At 35.0% G+C, this 8,283-nt stretch overlaps 1 pseudogene; it reads left to right on the top strand.

Moving 5' to 3' along the window:
• The first annotated feature begins 288 nt into the window (after positions 1-288).
• Positions 289-7,010, top strand: LOC125424067 (protein Ycf2-like; annotated as a pseudogene).
• The last annotated feature ends 1,273 nt before the right edge of the window (positions 7,011-8,283 follow it).

Raw genomic sequence — 8,283 nt, 5'->3', positions numbered from 1 at the left:
CTAGTTCTTACTGTTCATATGTTATGATATGAATATACCACACCATTCATTATGTATGGATGATGAGATTCCATTGATACAAAGCCAATTCCAATAGACTTATTTTATTGGAGGGTCCTATTGGCATGCATCCAATAGGAATTGAACCTACAAATTTGCCAATTATGAGTTGGGCCCTTTAACCATTCAACCATGGATGCTTAGCGGGGATCCTCATACATGGTGAATAACCAAATTCCAATTCAAGTGAAATCTTTAGGATAAATCAATGCAATTTAGGAGGATTCAATGAAAAGACATCAATTCAAATCCTAGATTTTCAAATTAAGAGAGATATTGGGAGAGGTCAAGAATTCTCACTATTTCTCAGATTCATGGACCCAATTCAACTCAGTGGGATCTTTCATTCACATTTTTTTCCATAAAAAATGTTTTATAAAACTCTTGGACTCCCAAATTTGGAGTATCTTACTTTCACGCAATTCACATTTACAGGGTTCTACAACAATCAATATTTCACGATCAAGGGTGTAGTACTATTTGTAGTAGCGGTCCTTATATATCGTATTAACAATCGAAAGATGGTCGAAAGAAAAAATCTCTATTTGACAGGGCTTCTTCCTATACCTATGAATTTCCTTGGACCCAGAAATGATACATTGGAAGAATCTTTTAGGTCTTCCAATATCAATAGGTTGATTATTTCACTCATGTATCTTCTAAAAGGAAAAATGGTCTTTAAGAACTATTTCCTGGATCTAAAAGAGAGTACTTAGGTTCTCCTAATAACTAAAAAGTGTATCATGCCTGAATCTAACTGGGGTTCACAGTGGTGGAGGAACTGGATTGGAAACAAGAGGGATTCTAGTTGTAAGATATCTAGAACTGGATTGGAAAAAAGAGGGATTCTAGTTGTAAGATATCTAATGAAACCGTCATTGCATTAAGATCTCATTCAAAGAGAAAGATATCAAATATCTGGAGTTTCTTTTTGTATATTCTATGGATGATCCATTCCACAAGAACCATCATTGGGAATTTTTTGATCATCTTTCTCCGAGAAAGAGGCGAAACATATTCAACATGACTTCGGGACAGCTATTTGAAATCTTAGTGAAAGACTGGATTTGTTATCTCATGTTTGCTTTTCATGAAAAGATACCAATTGAAGAGGAGGGTTTCTTTAAACAACAAGGAGTTGGGTCAACTATTCAATCAAATGATATTGAGCATGTTTCCCATCTTTTCTCGAGAAACAATGGGCTATTTCTTTGTAAAATTGTGCTCAATTTCATATGTGGCAATTCCGCCAAGATCTCTTCTTTAGTTAGGGGAAGAATCCACATGAATTGGATTTTTTGAGGAATATATAGAGAGAGAATTGGATTTGGTTAGACAATGAATAGTTGGTAAACAAGGATCAGTTTTTTAGCAAGGTACGGAATGTATCGTCAAATATTCAATATGATTCCACAAGATCCAATTTTGTTCAAGCAATGGATTCTAGCCAATTGAAAGGATCTTCTGACCGATCCAGAGATCATTTCGATTCCATTATTAATGAGAATTCAGAATATCACACATTGATCAATCAAAGAGAGATACAACAACTAAAAGAAAGATCGATTATTTGGGAGCCTTCTTTTCTTCAAACGAAACAAATAGAGATAGAATCAGACCGATCCCCTAAATGCCTTTCTGGATATTCCTTAATGTCTTGGATATTCACGGAACGTGAAAAGCAGATGAATAATCATCTGCTTTCGAAAGAAATCAAAGAATTTCTTGGGAGATCCATTAGTTCTTTTTTCTCTGATAGATGGTCAAAACTTCATCTGGGTTCGAATCCTATTGAGAGGTCCACTAGAGATCAAAACTTATTGAAGAAGGAACAAGATGTTTCTTTTGTCCTTTCCAGGAGATTGGAAAATAAAGAAATAGTTAATATATTCAAGATAATTACGTATTTACAAAATATCGTCTCAATTCATCCTACTTTCATCATATCCAGAATGTGATATGGTTCCTAAGGATGAAATGGATAGTTCCAATAAGATTTCATTCTTAAACAGAAATCCATTTTTTGATTTATTTCATCTATTCCATGATCGGAACGGGGGGGGGGGGGGGGGGGGAATACGTTACAACACGATTTTGAATCAGAAGTTCAAAAAATGGCAGATTTATTCACTCTATCAATAACCAAGCCAGATCTGGTGTATCATAAAGGATTTGCCTTTTCTATTTGATTCCTACGGATTGGATAAAAAATAATTCTTGAATGAGGTATTCAACTCCAGAGATGAATCAAAAAATAAATCTTTATTGGTTCTACTTCCTATTTTTTATGAAGAAAATGAATCTTTTTATTGAAGGATCAGAAAATAATGGGTCCGCGCCTCCTACAGGAATTATTTGGAAGATACAAAACCAAAAATAGTGGCATTTGCTAACAAAAACATAATGGAGGCAGTCAATCAATATAGATTGACCCAAAATCTTATTCAAATCCAATATAGCACCTACGGGTACATAAGAAATGTATTGAGAAATGTATTGAATCGATTATTTTTAATGAATAGATCTGATTGCAACTTCAAATATGGAATTCAAAGGGATCAAATAGGAAATGATACTCTAAATCATAGAACTATAATGAAATATACGATCAACGAAAATTTATCAAATTTGAAAAAGAGTCAGAAGAAATGGTTCTTTATTTCTTAAACTGAGAGATCCATGAATCGGGATCCTAATGCATATAGATACAAATGGTCTAATGGGAGCAAGAATTTGTAGGAACATTTGGAACATTTCATTTCTGAGCAGAAAAGCCATTTTCATTTTCAAGTAATGTTCGATCGATTACATATTAATCAATATTCAACCAAGTTACTTCTTTTTTTGTACAAGTTTCTTATCTTTTGTCTAACTCACTTCCTTTTTTCTTGGTGAGTTTTGGGAATATCCTCATTCATAGGTTCGAGATCCACATCTATGAATTGAAAGGTCCAAATGATCAACTCTGCAATCAGTTGCTAGAATCAATCGGTCTTCAAATCGTTCATTTGAAAAAATGGAAACCCTTCTTATTGGATGATCATGATACTTCCCAAAAAGTGAAATTCTTGATCAATGAAGGAACAATATCACCATTTTTGTTCAATAAGATACCAAAGTGGATGATTGACTCATTCCATACTAGAAATAATTGCAGGAAATCTTTTGATAATACGGATTCCTTTTTCTCAATGATATCCTACGATCAAGACAATTGTCTGGATCCCGTGAAACCATTTCATAGAAATTCATTGATATATTCTTTTTATAAACCAAATTGACTTCAATTCTTGAATAATCCACATCACTTCTGCTTCTATTGTAACAAACGATTCCCTTTTTATGTGGAAAAGGCCCGTATCAATAATTATGATTTTACATATCGACAGTTCCTTAATATCTTGTTCATTCGCAACAAAATATTTTTTTTGAGCAGCGGTAAAAAGAAATATGATTTTTTGGAGAGATATACTATTTCACCAATCGAGTTACAGGTGTCTAACATATTCATAACCTAATGATTTTCCACAAAATGGTGACCAAAAGTATAACTTATAACTTTCCATTTTCCAATTTGATCCAATCCATTCATTCATAGAGCTATTTACTTGATCGTAGATATTGCAGAAAGACTTCTAACAGAGGGATAAATAGTCAATTTTGAAAGAACTTATTGTAAACCTCTTTCAGATATGAATCTATGTGATTCAGAAGGGAAGAACTTGCATCAGTATCTCAATTTCAATTCAAACATGGGTTTGATTCACACCCCATGTTTTGCAAAATGTTTATCATCTGAAAAGAGGAAAAAACAGGGTCTTTGTGTAAAGAAATGCCTTGAGAAAGGGCGAATGTATAGAACCTTTCAACGAGATAGTGCTTTTTCAACTCTCTAAAAATGGAATATATTCCAAACATATATGCCATGGTTCCTTACTTCGACGGGATACAAATATCTAAATTTGATATTTTTAGATCCTTTTTCAGACCTATTGCCAATACTAAGTAGCAGCCAAAAATTTGTATCCATTTTGCATGATATTATGCGTGGATAAGATATATCATGGAGAATTCTTCAGAAAAAACTGTGTCTTCCATAGTGGAATCTGATAAGTGTGATTTCGAGTAAGTGTTTACATAATCTTCTTCTGTCCGAAGAAGTGATTCATTGAAACAATGAGTCACCATTGATATCGACACGTTTGAGATCACCAAACGTTTGAGAGTTCCTCTATTCAATCCTTTTCCTACTTCTTATTGCTGGTTATCTCATTGGGACACACCTTCGCTTTGTTTCTTGAGCCTATAGTGAGTTACAGACAGAGTTTAAAAGGGTCAAATCTTTGATGATTCCATCGTACATGATTGAGTTGCGAAAACTTCTGGATAGATATCCTACATCTGAACTGAATTCTTTCTGGTTAAAGAATCTCTTTCTAGTTGCTCTGAAACAATTAAGAGATTCTTTAGAAGAAATATGCAGTTCTGCTTCTGGCGGCAACATGCTATGGGGTGGTGGTCCTGCCTATAGGGTCAAATCAATATGTTCTAAGAAGAAATATTTGAATATCAATCTCATCGATATCATCGATTTCATAAGTATCATACCAAATCCTATCAATTGAATCACTTTTTTGAGAAATACGAGACATCTAAGTCACACAAGTAAAGAGATCTATTCATTGATAAGAAAGAGAAAAAACGTGAACGGTGATTGGATTGACAATAAAATAGAATCCTGGGTCTTGAACAATGATTCGATTGATGATAAAGAAAGAGAATTGTTGGTCCAGTTCTCCACCTTAACGATAGAAAAAAGGATTGATCAAATTCTATTGAGTCTGACTCATAGTGATCACTTATCAAATAATGACTGTGGTTATCAAATGATTGAACAACCAGAAACAATTTACTTACGATACTTAGTTGACATCCATAAAAAGTATCTAATGAGTTATGAGTTCAATACATCCTGTTTAGCAGAAAGACGGATATTCCTTGCTCATTATTAGATAGTTATTTATTCACAAACCTCATGTGGGGCTAATAGTTTTCATTTCCCATCTCATGGAAAACCTTAGCCCTCTCTAAGGGTATTTTAGTGATAGGTTCTATAGGAACTGGACGATCCTATTTGGTCAAATACCTAGCAACAAACTCCTATGTTCCTTTCATTACAGTATTTCTGAACAAGTTCCTGGATAAAAAAGGGGTTTTCTTATTGATGATAGTGACGGCATCGACCGTGACCTTGATACGGAAATAGACCGATTTTATATCACCCTTCAATTTGAATTAGGAAAAGCAATGTCTCCTTGCATAATATGGATTCCAAACATTCATGATCTGGATGTGAATGAGTCAAATTACTTATCCCTCAGTCTATTAATGAACTATCTCTCAAAGGATTATGAAAGATGTTCCACTAGAAATATTCTTGTTATTGCTTTGACTCATATTCCCCAAAAAGTGGATCCCGCTCTAAATACATGGATTAGGATATGAAGGCTTCTTATTCCACAAAAACAAAAGCACTTTTTTACTCTTTCATATACTAGGGGATTTCACTTGGAAAAGAAAATGTTCCATATTAATGGATACGGGTCCATAACCATGGGTTCCAATGTACGAGATCTTGTAGCACTTACCAATGAGGCCCTATCGATTAGTATTACATAGAAGAAATCAATTATCGACACTAATATAATTAGATCTGCTCTTCATAGACAAACTTGGGATTTGCGATCCCAGGTAAGATCGATTCAGGATCATGGGATCCTTTTCTATAAGATAAGAAGGTGTGCTACACAAAATGTACTTGTAAGTAGTTGCTCCATAGATCCTATATCTATATATATAAAGAAGAAATCATGTAACGAAGAGGATTCTTATCTTATTTGTACAAATGGTACTTCAAACTTGGAACAAGCATGAAGAAATTAACAATACTTCTTTATCCTTTAAGTTGTTTTGCCAGATCGGTCGCTCAATACCTTTGGTCTCTACCCGGACTCAATGAAAAAGTTGGCACCACTTCTTATGTACTCGTTGAGAACGATTCTGATCTAGTTCATGGCCTATTAGAAGAAGAAGGCACTCTGGTGGGATCCTCACGGACAGAAAAAAGATTGCAGCCAGTTTGATAATGATCGAGTGACATTGCTTCTTCAGCCCAAACCAAGGAATCCCTTAGATATGATGCAAAATGGATCTTGTTGTATCGTTGATAAGAGATTTCTTTATGAACAATATGAATCAGAATTTGAAGAAGGAGTAGGAGAAGCAGTCCTCAACTCGTAACGGATAAAGGAGGATTTATTCAATCACATAGTTTGGGCTCCTTGAATATGGCACCCTTGGGGCTTTCTATTTGATTGTACCGAAAGGCCCAATGAATTGGGATTTCCCTATTGGGCCAGGTCATTTCGGGGCAAAATGATCATTTATGATGAAAAGGGTGGGCTTCAAGAGAATGATTCGGAGTTTTTGCAGAGTGGAACCATGCTGTACCAGACACGGGATAGACACTCCAAAGAACAAGGCTTTTTTTGAATAAGCCAATTCATTTGGGACCCTACAGATCCACTCTTTTCCTATTCAAAGATCAGCCTGCTGTCTCTGTGTTTTCACATTGAGAATTCTTTGTAGATGAAGAGATGTCAACGAGGCTTTTTACTTCTCAAATATATCTTCCTACATCTATATATAAATGCTGGTTTATCAAGAATATGCAAGAAAAGTACTTTGAATTGTTGATTCATTGCCATATAGAGCTTAGAACCAATAGTTCATTATCTAATGGATTTTTTCATTCTAATACTCCATCCGAGAGTTATTAGTATTTATCAAAGTTGTTCCTATCTAATGGAACGCTATTGGATCAAATGACAAATACATTGCTGAGAAAAAGATGGCTTTTTCTAGATGAAACGAAAATTGGATTCATGTAACAAAAGAAAGGTTTCCCATTCCTTAGCCGGAAAGATATATTGCCATGAAATAGGGATTAAGTGGAACAGAATTGACCGGGTGGTAGAGTCGTGGAAACACCTATTTCTTCCATATTTTGGACCTCAGCTCCATGGAACAACATACTACTGCTGAAACATGGAAGAACTGAAATCTTATATCAAAACATTAGGGATGGATGGTATGAACTGCCTAAACAAGAATTCTTGAACAGCGAACAACCAGAGTTATTACTCACTACATCAAAATATTTCCATTAATGAAAGATGTAAATCCATTGGAAAATAAAAAATACTCATGTGAATGAAATGGTTGTTGCTATCTGCTACAATAATAAATCATTGGTTTAACTGAATAACTAAATAAAATAGATAGACATTTCTCTTTGTCTCAGGTCGATGGATCGTCTCAATTGACCCCTATATGGATAATACACATTTTAAATGGATAATACACATTCCAGTTGACTTACTAATTCTAATTGTTTCGAAGCAATCCATAGAGCGGTTCGTCCCATTCAGATATTCACGACCAAGAAGTACTGGATTCTCTTTGGATAGGCCTTGAAAGGAGAAGGAAGGTTGGAATGCCAACAAGCATTTATTATTGAATTCACCTGATCGAATAGTACCCATTTTAGGAACGTCCAATGCCAAAGCCACTGAATGGGTAAGTCGCCAATCCCTAAAACGGACTATGTAATGTACTTCATCTGCTGGGTTATGGCGGGGGCATTTTACCAGAGGGATTTATTGTATCAGTCTACCCTTGTGTGATTCTTGTTGAAGCATATACTTGGGGGGTGGGGTGGGTGCCGGACGGATGATTTCAAAGCGGACTCCCCATTCATTAAATAGAGAAGATCACCAAGATTTCGTGATCTGCGGCCGAACTTATTCTAATTCACTAAGCATTTTCAATATTCAATATTATTCCTTGAAGAGGACTCGAACCTCCACACTCTTTAGCATGAAATTTTGAGTCTTGTGTGTCTACCATTTCACCACCAAGGCATCTTGAAAGTGAATCTTATTCCATGAATTGATATCTCCCCAGTGTGATATATGACAAAGGGGGAGTGTTAGAGTATTTCTATTGATTGGTCATGTCATATAGGCCCAAATCGGACATCCAATTGCTTCGATTTGAATTATCCGGACAGTGCCTTATCTTAAATTTATATATTATATAAAAAATATGGATAATCAAACCTATTTCTCGATTCAATAGAAGCCCAAGGAGGTGAGGTGAATA

Source organism: Ziziphus jujuba, chromosome 9, assembly GCF_031755915.1.
Source record: "Ziziphus jujuba cultivar Dongzao chromosome 9, ASM3175591v1".
Lineage (NCBI taxonomy): Eukaryota > Viridiplantae > Streptophyta > Magnoliopsida > Rosales > Rhamnaceae > Ziziphus > Ziziphus jujuba.
The sequence above is the reverse complement of the archived record's forward strand: the minus strand, read 5'-3'. Positions and strand labels throughout refer to the sequence as shown.